The 19,977-nt window shown below is 42.0% G+C and overlaps 1 protein-coding gene across 1 annotated transcript in view; it reads right to left on the reverse strand.

The window, feature by feature from the left end:
- The window catches only part of LOC120936255 (adhesion G protein-coupled receptor F5-like), a 285,594-nt gene extending 268,770 nt beyond the window's left edge, over positions 1–16,824 (reverse strand). Inside the window, exon 1 of the mRNA XM_040348474.1 lies at positions 16,749–16,824. The gene's annotated coding sequence lies outside the window, so the exon portion shown is untranslated. The remainder of the gene's footprint in view (positions 1–16,748) is intronic.
- Positions 16,825–19,977: the final 3,153 nt, after the last annotated feature.

Raw genomic sequence — 19,977 nt, forward strand, 5'->3', positions numbered from 1 at the left:
TTGGGGAGCCATGTCATCTGCTGGTGTTTGTCCACTGTGCTTCATTAAGTCCACGGTCAACGCAGCCGTCTACCAGGAGATTTTGAAGCACTTAATGTTTCTTTCCGCAGACAAGCTCTATGGGGTGCTAACTTCATTTTCCAGCAGGACTTGGCACCTGCCCACACTGCCAAAAGCACCAAAACCTGGTTCAATGACCGTGGGATTACTGTGCTTGATTGGCCAGCAATCTCGCCTGACCTGAACCCCATAGAGAATCTATGGGGCATTGTTGCCAAGAGAAAGATGAGAGACATGAGACCAAACAATGCAGAAGAGCTGAAGGTCGCTATTGAAGCATCCTGGTCTTCTATAACACCTCAGCAGTGCCACAGGCTGATAGCTTCCATGCCACACCGCAGTGAGGCAGTAATTGCTGCAAAAGGGGCCCAAACCAAGTACTGAGTACATATGCATGCTTATACTTTTCAGGGGTCCGATATTGTTCTATGTAAAATTCCTTGTTTTATTGATTGCATGTAATATTCTAATTTTCTGAGATTGTGAATTTGGGGTTTTCATGAGCTGTAAGCCATAATCATCACAATTATGACAAATCACGGTTTGAACTATCTTGCTTTGCATGCAATGAGTCTATCTCATATATTAGTTTCACCTTTTAAGTTGCATTAGTGAAATTTATGAACTTTTGCACGATATTCAGATTTTTCGCATTTCACCTGTACAATACATGGGAACAAATAAATCCAAATGTTTTCAACGATAATAAATGAATTTATAGTGCTTGTGTAAAAATAATTGGTAATAAATGTGCAATCAAATGCAAAAAGTTCAGTTAATAAAAATGTGACAATTGCTTCCACCACCAGCAGTGCACCAATAGTGTGTCCCAGCCTCTCACCTCAAATGGAGACCCCTACAGGTGTAGTAGCACTTTTGTTGTAAGATATCCTCAATGGCAACCAGCTAACTCTTCTATGTTTTTAATCATTTTAGTCTCATATTTTACATGAGTCTACCATTCTAGTTTTTGTCACTAGATGTCACTATTGCGATCTCCCTTACTGTGTGCAGTAAAATGACATACAGTATAGATTTCCTCTGTGAAGTGTCTTGTCACTACACTACACTACACACTGTCACTAGTAGTATGTTGCATTAGGAGGGACATGCTGAGCCAGCGCCCACTCCACCTGTACCTTTGTCACCTCACTCCCAGTAACAGAAGGGGTGAACCTAGTACGGACCTCATGTGTGCACTTATTAATTCTTTCAATCCCCGAAACCCATACCTCCCAACCCGCACGGATTCTGCGGGATTCTCCCGCCCAGACTGCATCTTCCCGCAGTCCCGCGAAATTTTCCCACACATGAAGCCTTGCAAGAAGGGGGAGTACAGAAGGTGGTATAAATGGATAGATTCCCCCCCCCCCCCCCTGGTCAACAACTTAAACCGATTCGCGGACCCCCGCTCAACAACTTCAACTCTTCGATCCGACGGCAACCCCCAATCCCCCCCCCCCCCGCTCAGCAACTTTGATTGATTCGCGAAACCCCGCCCCCCGCTCAACAACTTCGATCCGGCAACCCCGTCCCCCCCCCCCCCCTTTCAACTTTGTTCGATCTGCCCCCCCCCCCGCGCAACTACTTGAATGAAAAGTTAAAAGAAAGTTCTGACTGCTATTGGATACCGACCTCTAGGGAGGGAACCAGACATCGACCCCTCACTACTGGAGGACCTGCCACCTTAGGTACCAGGCCTAACAATTGACCAAAGTTCTCTTTGCACCGCTTTTCATACATTTAGGCATCTCGGAACTCGTGTTTGGGGACACTTCCTGCTTTTAACACTTATACGGGCCACAAGAGCCCATGTATTGTGCCTGGCCCAGACAGGGTTCTCACAGCATGCATGCCCCCTCATGGAAACACTGTCATTGGACATTGTTGCTGAGTAAAGAACAAGTAATAATGACATTCTTTACCCTTTTTCGACTTTTGTCTATCCAAGGATGATGTATGGATTGGCCCTTCTGCCTCCTGTCATGTCCACCTTACACATCCAATGTGGCAGCAGGGCCAATCCATACCTCATCCTTCCCTAGGAAAGTTATCAGGAAAGGGTCAAAAAGGCAATTTTTACTTGTGTTTTGGAATTATTGCAGCAATATCATCCAAGCACAAGTATAGTATATATCTCATTGAAGCCCTTCCCAACCTTTTTACTCAAGAGGAACCCTTGAAATAATGTTCTAAACAATTTGTCAGGTGTCAGTAGGAGAAATGTCGCTAGCTTTTCCAAATTGCATTGGTTCCAGAATTATTCAGGCACCATCAAATGAGAGGCACCCCTAGCAACCCCTGGAGGAACCCAAGGGCTCCAAAGAGCTCTGGTTGCAAATGTCTGTCCTATGGTCTTGGAGGAATCATGCAAGGGAGGGAAGTACCCATTTAATAAACATAAGGGGCCAGATTCACAAAGAGATACGACGGTGTATCTACAGATACACCATCGTATCTCTGACTTACACTGGTCCTATCTATGCGCCTGATTCATAGAATCAGATACGCATAGATAGGACTAAGGTCTGACAGTGTTACACTGTGTTACACTGTCGGATCTTTTTTTCAATTTAAAATTGGCGCCGGGGGTGTTCCCGCTGATTTACGATAAATAATATGTAAATCAGCGAGATACGCAAATTCACGAACATACGCGGACCCGTCGCAGTGTTCTTACGTCGTTTCCGTAGCGGTTTTCCCGTCGTATACTTACCCCTGTTTTTAGCAGGCGCAGCCAATGTTAAGTATAGCTGGCGTTCCCGCGTCGAATTTGAATTTTCCAACGTCGTTTGCGTACGCCGATTCACGAACACGCGCGTCGCAAGTCCCGCTCACGTCGAAACCACTGACGTCCTAGTGACGTCAGTGGGAGCAATGCACGCTGGGAAATTCCCCGGACGGCGCATGCGCATTTAAATCGGCGTGGGAACGCGCCTGATTTAAATAGTACACTCCCCTAGCCGCGGAATTTGAATTCCGCCGGGGGATTTAGGATCCGCCGTCGCAAGTTTGGAGGTAAGTGGTTTGTGAATTAGCCACTTGCCTCCTAAACTTGCGGGAGCGGATCTTAATTCACGTAGATCGAGCGGATCTATAGATCCGCTGAGCTACGTGAATCTGGCCCAAGGGCTTTTACATTTTGTAAAATATAAAAAAATGTGCAAAGGTGTAAGAGGGAGGGGTATAGAAGCAAAGGGAGTTTAGTTAAAGCAGTGGTTCTCATATCCTGTCCTCAGGACCCATTGACAGGCCAGGTTTGCAAAATAACTGAAATACATCACAGGTAATATAATTTGCTGCTCAGTGATTGCAGTATTCTATTCGCATCTTCCCAAGGTAATACTTAAAACCTGGTTAGTGGGTCCTGAAGACAGAATTTGAGAACCACTGATTTAAAGGGTGAAGATTCACTTTAACTACTTCCTGCTCGCGTTATAGCCTAAAAGACAGCTACAGCGTGGGCTTAGTTTGCCAGCAGGGTGTCTACAGACGTCCTTCCATGATCGCGATGTCAACGCGCCCCCTGTGGCACACGGTAGGCACTCTCTGTGATCGTCAAGTGATCGTCAAGTCCTTTGGACTCAGCTGATCCCAGATCGTGGTAAGGTGCCACACACAGCAGCCTTTTACCATGGGATCAGCTGTGTCCGTTGACATCTGATCACAGGATGTAAACACTACAGTAGCTGGTTATTGACTTTTCTTTCCTCACGCTGACAGTGTGAGAAGAGAAGAATGCAAATAACCAGCTTGTGTTAGAGGGACATCGGCACTGATTATCAGTGCAATCCCCCCCAGTGCCCACCAGTGCTGCCAATCAGTGCCTCCTCATCAGTGTCACATATCAGTGCCCATCAGTGCCGCCTACCAGTGCCCATCAGTGCTGCCTATCAGTGTCCATCAGTGCTGCCTATCAGTGTGACAGCAGAAGAAGACTGAGTAGTCCATCGAGTCTGCCCATTCTGTTTGTTTTGTTTATTTGGGGGGGGGTTTGTTTTTTGTTTTCATTAACCTTGTTGTCTGACTATAGAGTTATGTTTATCCCAAGCATGTTTGAAGTCATTTACTGTTGCCTGCACTGATAATCAGTGTCCTGATTATCAGTGCAGTCCCACCAGTGCTGTCAATCACTCAGTGCATCCTCAACAGTGTCATACAGTGGGGATCGAAAGTTTGGGCACCCCAGGTAAAAATCTGTATTAATGTGCATAACGAAGCCAAGGAAAGATGGAAAAATCTCCAAAAGGCATCAAATTACAGACTAGACATTCTTATATGTCAAACAAAGTTAGATTTTATTTCCATCATTTACACTTTCAAAATTACAGAAAACAAAAAAATGGCGTCTGCAAAAGTTTGGGCACCCTGCAGAATTTATAGCATGCACTGCCCCCTTTGGCAAGTATCACAGCTTGTAAACGCTTTTTGTAGCCAGCCAAGAGTCTATTAATTCTTGTTTGAGGTATCTTTGCCCATTCTTCCTTACAAAAGTCTTCCAGTTCTTTGAGATTTCTGGGCTGTCTGTCACGCACTGCTCTTTTAAGGTCTATCCATAGATTTTCTATTATGTAATCCCCCGTGGATTTTGAGGTGTGTTTAGGATCATTATCCATTTGTAGAAGCCATCCTCTCTTTAACTTCAGCTTTTTCACAGATGGCATCAAGTTACCATCCAAAATGTGCTGAAATTTTATTGAATCCATTTTTCCTTCTACTCGTGAAATGTTCCCTGTGCCACTGGCTGCAATACAACCCCAAAGCATGATTGATCCACCCCCATGCTTAACAGTTGGACAGAGGTTCTTTTCATTAAATGATGTGCCCTTTCTTCTCCAAACGTACCTTTGCTCATTCCGGACAAAAAGTTCTATTTTAACCTCATCGGTCCACAGAACTTGTTTCCAAAATGCATCAGGCTTGTCTATATGTTCATTTGCAAAGTTCAAACGCTGTTTTTGTGGTGAGGACGTAGAAGAGGTTTTCTTCTGATGACTCTTCCATGAAGACCATATTTGTACAAGTATCTCTTTATAGTGGAATATTGTACCACAGCTCCAGTGTCTGCCAGATCTTTCTGGAGGGATCGTGCAGTCAAACGTGGGTTTTGAATTGCCTTTCTCACAATCCTGCGAGCTGTCCTGTCTGATATTTTTCTTGGTCTTCCAGATCTTGCTTTAACTTCCACTGTTCCTGATGACTGCCATTTCTGAATTACATTCCGAACAGAGGATATTGACATCTGAAAACGCTTTGCTATCTTCTTATAGCCTTCTCCAGCTTTGTGAGCATCAACTATATTCAGTTTCAGTTTTCTAGACAACTGCTTAGAAGAACCCATGGTGCTGATTGTTGGGGCAAGGTCAGATGTGTCTGGGCATTTAAAACCTTTGAGATTGACATCACCTGGTCTTCCCAGACGATGATTGAGAACAATCCATGACACTGGCATGTCTCAGCTTTGCAAAGGGGGCAGTGCATGCTATAAATTCTGCAGGGTGCCTAAACTTTTGCAGACGCCATTTTTTTGTTTTCTGTAATTTTGAAAGTGTAAATGATGGAAATAAAATCTAACTTTGTTTGACATATTATAAGAATGTCTAATCTGTAATTTGATGCCTTTTGGAGATTTTTTCATCTTTCCTTGGCTTCGTTATGCACATTAATACAAATTTTTTCCGTGCTGTCTATCAGTGTCACCTATCAGTGCCCATCAGTTCCATCTATCAGTGCAGCCTCATCAGTGCCTCTTCATTAGTACCACCTATCAATGCCGCCTCATCAGTGCAGCCTATCAGTGCCCATCAGTGCAGCCTTATCAGCTCACATTAGTGAAGGAGAAAAATTACTTTACTTTGGTCTCCTTTTGTTTGTTTAGCAAAAAATAAAAACCCAGCAGTGATTAAATACCACCAAAAGAAAGCTTTATTTGTGTGAAAAACATTCATAACAAAATTTCATATGGGTACAGTGATGCATGACTGCGCAATTGTCATTAAAAGTGTGACAACGCTGAAAGCTGAAAATTGGCCTAGGCAGGAAGCGGGTAAAAGTGTCGAGTAGGCATATGGTTAAGGTGTTTATTGATACATTATTCTTTTTAAAGGATGCCATTTTAATATAATAAAAATACTTGCAATTCTATTGGGTTTATAGTAGATTCTACTACATGTCCATGGTTAAGGATATGTTTTTCTATCCAAAAATCCCTGGGATTACAGTTCGAAAATGACGCCATTGGGACAAATGAAGGTGAACCAAAGAGAAAAAAAAAGGGTTGCTGCCAAGTGTCTGGGAAGTTACAACCTGCACGGTGGATACTGTTATTTTCCATTATTTAATGTACATAGACAGGTCATGTTTGTATGGAGCAGGTGCTCTAGTATAACTAATGAGTAGAACCTAAGATGATTTACAGCAGAGTCCAGGCAAGCAGGTCACTAGTAATGAACAGAATGTATTCTGATGATGGATGAATCCTTCAATGGATGCAATATGAAATGTAGAAAGCACAGAGAGACAGTCCAGGGGTCACACAGGACTAAGTAGCATTATATCCTGCCTTCCTGAATAGCAGGGTGTCCAGTCAGCTGCTTCCATTTCCTGATTGCAGAGGAAGAACCTTCATCCTCATTGCTCACAACAGACCTGGATGTGAAAAAACACTAAATGTAATGTCTGCGTGTGAAAGACTCTTCTTTAGTCCAGTGTATTGGACTCATTAATGAAGTCAGTAAGCCAAGTCATGTAGAGTGACCTGAAGGCTTATAAAATAGGGTAGAGAACAGCGAAAGGGTTAAATGAGATGTTCACCTTCGGGAACATGTTACTTGTTCCACCTGTAAGATTTGTTAGTTTAAAAAAACTGTCTCCTAACTCTTTTAGTTGGCTCCTAGATTCAAAGCAACTGTCTCAAGCTCTGATATAGGGTGACAAGTGGCAGGTTAGGGCTGTATGCTGAATATGAACACTCCTGGGGTTGCTGTGATCTCTCCTCCTCAGCTTGAGTGAACAAGTCCTTGGGAGGAGAGTCAGGCCTCGTACACACAACCGAACATGTCCGCTGAAACTAGCGGACAGATTACCTGGCCTAGCGGACAGGTTTCCAGCAGACAAAAGTTTCTTAGCAAGCTAAGAAACTTGTCCACTGGAAACCTGTCCGTCGGACATGTGCGATGGTTAGTACGACTCATCAGACATGTCCGCTGGTTCTGACGTATAACCAGCGGCCCGAAATCCCGCGCATGCGTCGAATTGATTCGACGCATGCATGGAAGCATTGAAGTTCCGTGTTAGAGAACGTTGGTGTCTTCTACGTCACTGCGTTCTCTGTCCGCGGGGATTTTGGTCTGATGGTGTGTACACACATCAGACCAAAAGCTCCCAGCAGACATGTCCGATGAAAACATGTCCGATGAAAACATGTTCGGTCGTGTGTACAAGGCCTCACAGGCAGCCTCCCCTCACCGTTGAGCCGCCTGCTGACCCGATTGACTTGGCCAAGATGGAAGGGGACAGGAAAAGTGCAGGGGCTCCCCATGCAGCTGGGGCCCCTGGGCAGTGCCCAGGGTTGCCCGATTATTAAGACGGGCCTGGGCGGAGCCCAGAGCCCACCCCCCTCCGATGCAGCTCCACACTCATCATCAGCTTATTTCCTCTTGCCTAATGCGAGCAGGTGAGTGGAAATTTTGAGGGCTATAATAGCATTATGTATATATCCATGCATAAAAGGCATGTCTGATGCCTAAACTAGCATATTGCAGCAAAACATCATTAAGGTATACTTTACAAAATCAACAAGTCACAACTAAGTTCAGCCTAGGTCAGTTGTATGACATACATACATTAGTCAGTGCCCTGGTGTAAAATGAGAAGGAACCTGAACCCAGGAGCTCCACAATCATGGCAACCATATGACACTGATGCAATGGTTTACGCATAACCTAAATTCACGTAATTAACCATGACAAACCATTTTAAATGGTAGGTAAAATGTGTTAATATAAAATTGTAAGCACTGTTTTTTTCCTGACCTGGAGCAAATTATTATTATACAGGATTTATATAGCGCCAACAGTTTGTGCGGTGCTTTACAATATGACGGAAGACAGTACAGTTACAATACAGTTCAATACTGAAGGATTAGGGAGCTTTGCCTTTGGAGCTTACAACCTAAAAGGGAGGTGGAAGTACAAAAGGTTACAGCAGAGGGGGATAGGCTGATGAAGATGGTCATGGTACAGTTTTTTGGTGAAGGCAGGGTAGGCTCCCCTTGAATGGATGAGTTTTCAGAGATCGTCTGAAGGTGGACAATGTAGGAGGAAGCCATACAGTTTGGCGTAGGGAATTCCAGAGGATGAGAAATGGGGAGGAGGTGATGAGGGAGCTAGAAAATAGGAGGTCCTGGGAGGAGTGGATTGGATGATCTGGCCAATATGTCGAAGTGATGTGAGTGATATAGCTAGGGGCAGTGAAGCCACTGAGAAGACAGCTGCAGTAATCCAGGTGGGAGACAACCTGGGAGCAAATTTAGTTGTTTTGTTGTGTCGGTTAAGAAGGGGTAAATTCTGGAAATGTTTTGAAGATTAAGTAAGCAAGATTTAGCCAGTCAATGGATGTGGGGTCAGAAGGAGAGGTCGGAGTCTATAATTACACCAAGCTCTCTGGCATGCGTGAAGGGAACAGTGGCGGCTGGTGCTTTATATTTGGGGGGGCTAACAAACCTGCCCCCCTTGCACGCATGTGACGTTACAAACCTCTCCTTTTCCCTCTAATGCCGCGTACACATGGTTGGAATTTCCAACAAGAAAGGTTCGATGTGAGCTTTTTATCAGAAATTCCGACCGTGTGTAGGCTCCATCTGATTTTTTCTGTTGGAATTTCTGACAGCAAACATTTAAGAGCTGGTTCTCAATTTTTCCAACAAGAAAAGTTCTGATCGTCTGTATGCAATTCTGACGCACAAAAAACACGCATCCTCGGAATCAATCAACGCATTTTCGGAAGCATTAAACTTTGTTTTTCTCAGCGTAGTGTTGTACGTCACCGCGTTCTTGACGGTCGGAAATTTGTGTGATCGTGTGTATGCAACACAAATTTGAGCCAACATTCCGTCGGAAAAAAATCCACGGTTTTCTTGTCGGAATTTCCGATCGTGTGTAAGCGGCATAACGTCTGTTTATTTGGAACAAGCAGTGCTTGTTAGCTATAATCATGTGCACTGCTTTAGGCTGGGTTCACACTTATGCAAATTGGATGTGGCTTTCCACGCATCTATGGATGGTGTGTTCAGGTGATGTGCAGTGTTGGTTTTCCGCCACACATAGCGTTTTTCTTTTAGGCCAAAAAGTTCAATTTTGGTTTCATCTGGCCAGAGCACCTTCTTCCACATGTTTGCTGTGTCCCTCAAATTGCTTCTCGCAAACTGCAAACAAGACTTCTTATGGCTTTCTTTCAACAATGGCTTTCTCATTGCTAGTCTTCAATAAAAGCCAGATTTGTGGAGTGCACGACTAAAGCCCCATACACACTATCAGTTTTCCTGCAGGTTTTTCTCCTCGGGTTTACCAAAACCATGTAGTGCAAGGGCCTGCCTGATTGCATACAAATTTAAACTCTGAGGCCTCGTACACACGACCGTTTTCCTCGACAAAATCCATCAAGAAACTTGGTGGCAGAGCTTTTTTGCTGAGGAAAACGGTCGTGTGTATGTTTTTCGTCAAGAAAACTGTTGTGGATCTCGACGAGAAAAAAAGAGAAAAAGTTCTCTTTTTCCTCGTCGGGAGTCTCAATTTCCTCGTCGTGTTTCTCATCGGGCTGGTTTAGAAACACTTTTGTGTGTATGCTTAGAAAACCACGCATGCTCAGAATAAAGTATGAGACGGGAGCGCACCTTCGGTAAAAGTAGCGTTTGTAATGAAGATAGCACATTCGTCACGCTGTAACAGACTGAAAAGCGCGAATTGTCTCTTACCAAACCTTTACTTAACACGCGGTAACATGAGATTAGCAAATGCAGCCCCAAGGGTTGTGCCAGTGGAATCGAACTTCCCCTTTATAGTGTCATCGTACGTGTTGTACGTCACCGCGTTTGAGAACAATGAGAATTTGTTTTGACAGTGTGTATGCAAAGAAAGCTTGACAAGATTCTCGACAAGCCTGACAAGAACCTCGTCGAGGAAAACTATGTTTCTTTTACGACGAGATTCTTGGTCGTGTGTACGAGGCCTTAAGGTTTGACCTCATATTAGATGGTTTTGGTAAACCTGAAGAGAAAAACCTGCAGGAAAACTGATAGTGTGTATGGGGCTTAAAAGTTGTCCTGTAGACAGATTCTCCCATCTGAGCTGTGAAGCTTATCATGGATCTCTTGGCTGCTTCTCTAATATCTTAATGCTCTCCTTGCCCTGCATGTCAGTTTAGGTGGACGGCCATGTCTTGGTTGGTTTGCAGCTGTTCTATTCTCTTTCCATTTTCAATTAATGGATTGAACAGTGCTCTGTGAGATGTTCAAAGCTTGGGATATTGTTTTTTAACCGAACCCTGCTTTAAACTTATCCACTACTTTATCCCTGATCTGTCTGGTGTGTTCCTTGGCCTTCTTCATGCTGTTCGTTCACTTAGGTTCTCTAACAAATCTCTGAGGGCTTCACAGAACAGTTGTATTTATACTGAGATTAAATTACACACAGGTGGACTCTATTTACTAATTAGGTGACTTCTGAAGGCAATCGGTTGCACTAGATTTTAGTTAGGGGTATCAAAGTAAAGGGGAATGAACACAAATGCATGCCACACTTTTTATATATTTATTTGTAAAAAAAATAGAAAACCATGTATCATTTTCCTTCCACTTCACAATTATGTGCCACTTTGTGTTGGTCGGTCTATTACATAAAATCCCAATAAAATACATTTACGTTTTTGGTTGTAACATGACAACTGGGTACTAACATTTATAGGTAAAGTTGATCCGGGGGAAAATCTGATTGCCTCTCGGGGGATCAGGAAGGATTTTTTTTCCCCTGCTGTAGCAAATTGAATCATGCTCTGCTGGAGTTTTTCGCCTTCCTCTGGATCAACTGTGGGTATAGAATTGTGTATATGGGATTGTATGATATTATTATTATTTTTTTATGGTTGAACTGGATGGACTTGTGTCTTTTTTCAACCTGACTAACTATGTAACTATGACAAAATGTGGAAAATTTCAAGGTGTATGAATACTTTTTCAAGGCACTGTAACAGGTGTACAGGTGTACGTAAAATAAGAATGTGGCTATGTATACAAGGTTAGTTTATTTAAGGAGAAGTTTATTTAAGTATAAAAATAACAAAGTTATTTGTACTTAGAATAAACTATAGTGATAGCAATCAGAGTAGAATGGTGGGAAAATAAGTTATTGTTTTGGGTTAGGATGGGGTAGGGTAATTTTCAGGTTTGGGTTTCTTGAAAACCCGATAACCTAAAAATTAAACATGTGCTCTTATCATGTAAAGATAACTATTTTAGCAATAATTTTCTTTATAAAGCAAACATTCATATAGGCTGCATGTATTCACAAGCCAATACAGGATTGTAATTCATCAATAGTAAAAATGTAATATCATAATTATGCAGTGTCGCTATATAATAAATTGCCATTGCATATCCACTCTCCATTAGACCACGTTTGGTGGCACAGTAACAGAAATACCAACATGCAAGAACTCTAGTCGGCTTAAGCAGGTAAATATTATTATTATCCACTTATGACAACTGCAAAACATTTCCGACCATGCCTGATGAAGGATTACGTTTCAGACAATTTATTAAGTAATTGATAATACTATTTACATTCTTAAACCAATACTCTCCAAGATATCAGTCAACTGAGACAGAAATTAATTCAACCTGCTCTAATTTTGGATACAACACAAATATTAATGCCATGTCATAGCTAAAGACTAAACTCAAGCCAAACAGTTCAATGCAAAGTTGATATACATATCTGCCAAACCATATTGGACATGTCACCTTTACGTTTCAAAGCATTTGCTTACATCATCAAATTGTAATCAGAAAATAATAATATATAAGGTATAAGGTAACAAAGTAACTACCCACATGATTAGATCAGTTGTCTTAATTCAGTTCACAAATACTGGGGGTTAGTTACTAAAGGAAAATCCACTTTGCACTACACGTGCAAACTACAAGGGCAAAGTGCACTTGAAATAGCACCGAAAGTGCACTTGGAAGTGCAGTTGCTGTAGATCCAAGGAGGACATGCAACGGAAATAAGAAACAGTATGTTAGCTTGCACTTGATTGGATAATAAAACCAGCAGAGCTTCCCCTCACTTCAGATCTACCCCTCAGATTTACAGCGACTGCACTTCCAAGTGCACTTTCAGTGCAATTTCATGTGAACTTTGCACTTGAAGTTTGCACTTGTAGTGCAAAGTGGATTTGCCTTTCGTAAATAACCCTCACTGAGTCTTATGCCGCGTACACACGATCGGTCAAACCGATGAGGACGGTCTGATGGACCGTTTTCATCTGACCAAACCGATTGTGTGTGGGCCCCATCGGTTATTTATCCATAGGTTAAAAAAAAGCAATCTTGTTTTAAATTTAACCGATGGATACCTAACCGGTTAAAAATCCATGCATGCTCAGAATCAAGTCGACGCATGCTTGGAAGCATTGAACTTCGTTTTTTTCAGCACGTCGTTGTGTTTTACATCACCGCGTTCTGACACGATCGTTTTTTTAACCGATGGTGTGTAGGCACGACTGACCATCAGTCAGCTTCATCGGATAACCGATGAAAACGGTCCATCAGACTGTTTTCATCGGATGGACCGATCGTGTATAGGGCTGTATGATCTATTTTCCGATATGCACATAAGTTTGTAGCAGCGTTTTAGGAACGCTTAAGAGCGTTAGGAGTGTTAGCATTTTAATAGCATTTTATAGCATTTTTGCAGTTCCTTTAAAAAAAAGGGGGGAAAAAGCTAAAAACACTTTTAGTAGGGAGAGTGTTTAGGAACATTTAGGAACATTAGAATTTTTTTTGTATTTTTGCAGTTCCTTTAAAAAAAAGGGGGAAAAAGGCTAAAACCACTATTAGTAGCATTTAGTAGCGTTTAGGAGCATTAAAGAGTGTTTAGGAGTATTAGCATTTTATTTGTATTTTTGCAGTTCATAAAAAAAACACTATTAGTAGCGTTTAGCAGCATTTCTACTGAAGAAATGCTCCAAGAAACAATTTTTTTTATATTCTGCTTCTAGAATCTGAAGCTCAAAAAACGCTAGTAGCCTAAAGCAGTGTGCATGGACACATAGGATAACACTATTTAGCTTCTAGGAGCAGAAAAAAACTCTAGTGTGCATGGAGCCTAAAAAATTGTAATATAGTGCAATTTAATAATCTTTAAATGTAAAGGCTGCGTTTGTTTTTTAGGCATATTTTCTTTAAAGCGGGAGTTCACCCATTTAAAAAAAAAAAAAAAATCTCCCCTTAGCTTCCTGCTCGTTCGGTCTAGGGGAATCGGCTATTTATATTAAAATATGATCCGTACTTACCCGTTTTCGAGCTGCATCTTCTTCCGTCGCTTCCGGGTATGGGTCTTCGGGAGCGGGCGTTCCTTCTTGATTGACATTCTTCTGAGAGGCTTCCGACGGTCGCATCCATCGCGTCACTCGTAGCCGAAAGAAGCCGAACGTCGGTGCGGCTCTATACTGCGCCTGCGCACCGACGTTCGGCTTCTTTCGGAAAATCGTGACGCGATGGATGCGACCGTCGGAAGCCTCTCGGAAACCTGTCAATCAAGAAGGAACGCCCATTCCCGAAGCCCATACCCGGAAGCGACGGAGAGGATGCGTCTCGTAAACGGGTAAGTACTGCACATATTTTAAAATAAATAGCCGATTCCCCTAGTAATAACGAGCAGGAATCTAAGGGGGAAAAGTGCCCTCTAAGGGTGAACCCCCGCTTTAATTATACCTGGTGATCCTGCCAGTAAGTTTGTTATTTTTTAACTTCCTTTACCAGACCATGCTGTCTTGCAAAAATGGCAGTTAGAGTGTTGAGACAAACCATTTACCACTGACAGGGGCTTACAATGGTAATTTTTTATTTGTTGATGTTAAACTTTTATTCCAAAAGGAAAAAAACCTGCTGCTGTAACTGCTTAAAAAGTGTTAGCTGGAGTTTGGCTTTCATTTGTCCAACGAAATCTACTAGTCCATCTAACACCACCCTCCCCCCCAGATTGATAAAGCTGCTGTCCAAACATGTCTCCATCGCTCCTCCACAGATAGAGCAGCCACCCTACAGCTGACTTCAGACTTTTGCATAGTGGGAACAAGTGTTCCAGCTCGCGATTGGCATGCGATTTCACATATCACACATACAGCAGACTATTCACTTCATGGGCTGCTCTATGCACTTAGTCACCGAAAAAGAAGCCCCTGCTTCTTTTTGGGCGACAAACGTAGTGTGTTTTTAAAACATATAAGTACACTAACGCACTAATATATACTGCGTTATACCTACACTAACGTATTAAAATATACTGCGTTATACTTACACTAATACACTGAAATACACTGTGTTATACGTACACTAACGCACTGAAATATACTGTGTTGTATGTACACTTATGCACTGAAATATACTGTGTTGTACGTACACTAACGCACTGAAATATACTGCATTATACATACACTAACGCACTGAAATATACTGCGCTTTACATACACTAACGCACTGAAATATACTGCATTATACGTACACTAACGCACTGGAAGATACTGCGTTATACATACACTAACGCACTGAAATATACTGCGTTATATGTAAACTAACTCACTGAAATCTACAGCGTTATACGTACACTAGCGCACTGAAATATACTGCGTTATACGTACACTAATGCACTGAAATATACTGTGTTATACGTACACTAACACACTGAAATATACTGCGTTATACGTACACTAAAACACTGAAATAGACTGTGTTAAAGGTATACTAACGCACTGAAATAGATTGTATTGTACATACACTAACGCACTGAATTATACTGCGTTATACATACACTAACGCACTGAAGTATACTGCGTTATACGCACACTAACACACTGAAATATACTGCGCTATACATACACTAATGCACTGAAATATACTGTGTTATATGTGCACTAACACACTGAAATACACTGCGTTATATGTACACTAACGCACTGAAATATACTGCGTTAAACATGCAGTAAAGCACTGAAATATACTGCACTTAAATATACTGTGTTAAACATGCACCAACACACTGAAATATACTGTGTTGTGTCGTGCTACGATTACAGCAAGATTGCATCGTGTTTTGGGTGCCACTATAGAATAATGGCACCCAAAAGCACGTCATGTGTTCTGCAGCGATTTGGGACCGCACTGATTCTGCCCGTGCATCCCAAATCGCGAGATGTGAATGGAGGCTAAAACAGTGAGGCCGCGTACACACGGTAGGACAAAACCGATGAGAATGGACCGAGGTTCAGTTTCATCGTTCCAAACCAACCGCGTGTATAGCCCATCGGTCTGTTGTCCTTCGGTACAAAATTTTAAAACATGCTTTAAAATCGAACCGATGGCCCGCTGCCTGATCGGTCCAAACCGATGGTTAGTACACAAAAGGATCGGTTCAAAACCTGCGCATTCTCAGAATCAAGTCGACGCATGCTTGGAAGCATTGAACTTAGTTTTATTCAGCACGTCGTGTGTTTGACGTCACCGCGTTCTGACCCGATCGTTTTTGGAACGATGGTGTGTACGCACATCAGACCATCAGGCCACTTCAGCGGTGAACCGATGGAAATGGCCCGTCGGACCATTCTCATCGGTTTGGAACGACCGTGTGTACGCGGCCTGAGTGTGTTGTTGGCCTGATGAACAGGTGAAAATAAACAAAAAAAAACAAACTAAAGAAGCCCCCACATTTAAGGATAGGTAATCTGCAATATATTACATTTTTGCAAGATATCGCGAGTCCAGCAAACACTGTTCATGTATTAGATTAGATAATAAAAAGTATTTATGAGATTGCTCTTAACGTGACTAGGTCCATGTACGAACAGCTTTGCTGACCTTTGCAAAACAATGTTCTGTTAAAGCAGCATTTTCACACTTCAGAAACATAAAAAAAAGCTGAAAGTTGTCATCCCCAGTTATATAAATGATCAGAAAGCAGTAACAGAAAACAAAGCTAAACTTAATAAATTAGGTATACAACACAACAATAGCTCTCACAGAGAAATATACATTGTTCAAAAAAAGAGATAGCACAATCGAACTTTTTTTTGGGTAATAAGCTGAATTCCTGCTGCAAACTTTGTTGCACAGAAAATCATTAAGCTAAAAAAACAATCTGAATGAATTATTCTCTAAAACAAACCAATATTTGGTCTGACTATCCCACAACCGAACACAATCACAAAACTATAACAAAAAAATAGACCCCCAAAACAGGAAGGCAAATTGTTGCAGAAAATTTCCTGTTCCATAAATACATGCTCAGTCCGTGTATATTTTAACATACAAGCTGCTAAACAATTGACACTTTAAAAAAAATATATATCTGGAATTTAGTTCAGCATTAGAAACAAAACGCTCATACAAATTTGTTTTCATGTTTTAATTTTCTTACCTTTTTTTGTGTCTCCTCTGCTAATCCTAGCTTCGGCTTTGCTGCCTGCTATGATAAAGTCAGGAAGGTTTGTGAAGGGTCTGCACAATTCTTAATATTCCCTGGAAGACCACACCTCCTGTGAGAATAACACTGCTGGAAGATCCATTTCTAACATGCATGCTGAAGACTTATGCTATGTTGCATAAGTAATATCTATCTTCTATTTAAAGGAGCACTATTACAAAAACTACATGAAATATACAGTCATGTGAAAAAGTAAGTATGCTTCATGGAAATTGTTCATTCAAATAGTGCCTACATATAAACTTTAAAAACTTTGCCAGGTGAGTCATTTCAACAAAAACATCTACAGTGGGTATTGAAAAGAATCACCCACTTTAAAACAATTACATTTTGTTGCTTTGCAACCTGAAATGAAGACAAACACAGCTTTTGTTTTACCAGCTGTATTTACTTATAAAATACAAGTGAAAAATATAACATTTATATGTCAGAAAAACATAGCAAAAAACAGAATCACAGACATGAAAAAAGGATACCCCCCCCCCCTCTTTATGTCAGTATTTTGCTGAACCACCTGTTGCTTTAATTACAGCCTTTCCCCTCTACTAACTTTGCACATGTAGACTTTGCAATATTTGCCCATTCTTCTTTGCAGAACTGTTTAAGTTCAGTTAAATGTGATGGGGACCATTCTTTGACTGCAGTCTTCAAGTCATTCCACAGATTTTCAATGGGGTTTAAGTCTGGGCTCTGACTAAGCCATGCAAGGACATTCACCTTTTTCGTCTTAAACCACTGTGTGGTAATTTTTGTCATGTGCTTTGGGTCATTGTCATGTTGGAAGGTAAACCTTTTACTCATTGACAACTTTCTAGCAGATGGCAGCAGATTTTCCTCAAGAATTTGATGATATTTTGCCCCATTAGTTTTTCTTCTACCCTGACAAGTGCTTCAGTCCCTGCTGTAGAGAAACACCCCATAACAGGATATTACCACCTGCTTTACTATAGGAATCAGTTGCGGCCAATGGATTTTTGTTGGGGGGGGGGGGGCGCAAACAGTATGCCAGGATTTCCACCAGACTTATGGTTTGGTGTTGAGGTCAAATCATTTAATTGTAGTCTCATCTGACCATGACACCTTTTTCCATGCCTCAGAATCTTCAAGGTGCGTTTAAGGTGGTCATATTAGACAAAAATTGTATTATTTGGCCTCAACACCAAAAGGTGGTTCAACAAAATACTGACACAAGGAGGATGATCCTTTTACCAACTCAGTGATTTTGTTTTTGAATATTTTTTTTTCCTGACATGTTGGTGTTATATCTTTCACTTGGATGGTATAAGTTGCACTAGTGAATACAGCTGGGTAAAACAAAAACTGTGTCTGTCTTAATTTCAGGCTGCAAAGCAACAACATGTGATTATTTTAAAGGTGGGGGATTCGCCTTTGATGCAAGCTTCAAGAACTTCGTTGTTATTTCTGACACAATGGGAGCGACCTATGTGTCAATTTTTCAACTGAAGCAATATTTTCCATGGCGTGCAAGTCTTCCATAAGCAATGCACATCTGACTAGAAATCTGACCAGAAATCTGACTAGGAGCTCATCACCCATTGCTATCGTACCCCAAACATGCTTCATGCCATCTATTCCTCCCGCTCAGCAATGTACTGGAGATGTGAACTAGAACCTGGAGACCTATTACTCGTTTTCTAGTTATGTTTGACCATAAACACCGACTGGACCTTAATGCCTGAGATAACCCAAAAACTCACAGATAGGAAAATCCCCAAAACCCCTACATTTTTTTCCTACACCATAACTCAATACCTGCAACAAGTTATACAAAATCCATGATTAGACACTTGGTAAATGCAGCACACTTGTGCATTCCAGAATAATGGAAATATTCCTCTCCCCAACAGTGCAACAGTGCATTCAACGAGTGGAAGATATTGGACTAAGTGAAAGCCTCACTAGTTTTTTGAAAAATGCACACTTACATTTTTTTAATATATGGTTTTATTGAAAAAAATTCACCTTTATGGATGAGTTTGAATAACTGTTATTTGACTAAACATCAATGTTTAGCCACGACATCCACTCCCCTGTGTAAATACCACATTATACTCTCTTCAAATCCTACCTATACCCAATATGGTCCTGTTTGGGATAGGCAAAGTCCCACTCCCTGCCTGTTGCACCTTCCCTCCCTCTGTCCTCTCCAGTGGCGGCTGGTGAAGTTTTATGATGGGGGGGCGCAATACCCCGCCCTTCCACATTTGGTCCCTCCCACTTCTCATAAGCCACACCCCTTATATAATCCACCACTCCGTCCCCTGTATTCCACTCAATGTCAGGAGTATACAGCTCAGCGTCACAGCACAGAGTATATAGCCCCAGCATCACAAATCATGGTATATAGCGCAGCCTTACAGATCGGTGCAAACAAACTAAAATATGACACTGTTAGTAATGAAGGATTCGAAATGGGCAGGAGATTACCAGAGACTGCGGACATACTGCACAAGATTACCAGAGACTGCGGACATACTGCACAGGATTACCAGAGACTGCGGACATACTGCACAAGATTACCAGAGACTGCGGACATACTGCACAGGATTACCAGAGACTGCGGACATACTGCACAGGATTACCAGAGACTGCGGACATACTGCACAAGATTACCAGAGACTGCGGACATACTGCACAGGATTACCAGAGACTGCGGACATACTGCACAGGATTACCAGAGACTGCGGACATACTGCACAAGATTACCAGAGACTGCGGACATACTGCACAAGAGTACCAGAGACTGCGAACATACTGCAGAAGATTACCAGAGACTGCGGACATACTGCAGGAGATTACCAGAGACTGCGGACATACTGCAAAAGATTACCAGAGACTGCGGACATACTGCACAAGATTACCAGAGACTGCGGACATACTGCACAAGATTACCAGAGACTGCGGACATACTGCACAAGATTACCAGAGACTGCAGACATACTGCAGGAGATTACCAGAGACTGCGGACATACTGCAGGAGATTACCAGAGACTGCAGACATACTGCAAAAGATTACCAGAGACTGCGGACATACTACACAAGATTACCAGAGACTGCGGACATACTACACAAGATTACCAGAGACTGCGGACATACTGCACAAGATTACCAGAGACTGCAGGAATTACTTGTCCTGCGACTT

Source organism: Rana temporaria, chromosome 4 (assembly GCF_905171775.1).
Source record: "Rana temporaria chromosome 4, aRanTem1.1, whole genome shotgun sequence".
In the NCBI taxonomy this organism is placed as follows: domain Eukaryota; kingdom Metazoa; phylum Chordata; class Amphibia; order Anura; family Ranidae; genus Rana; species Rana temporaria.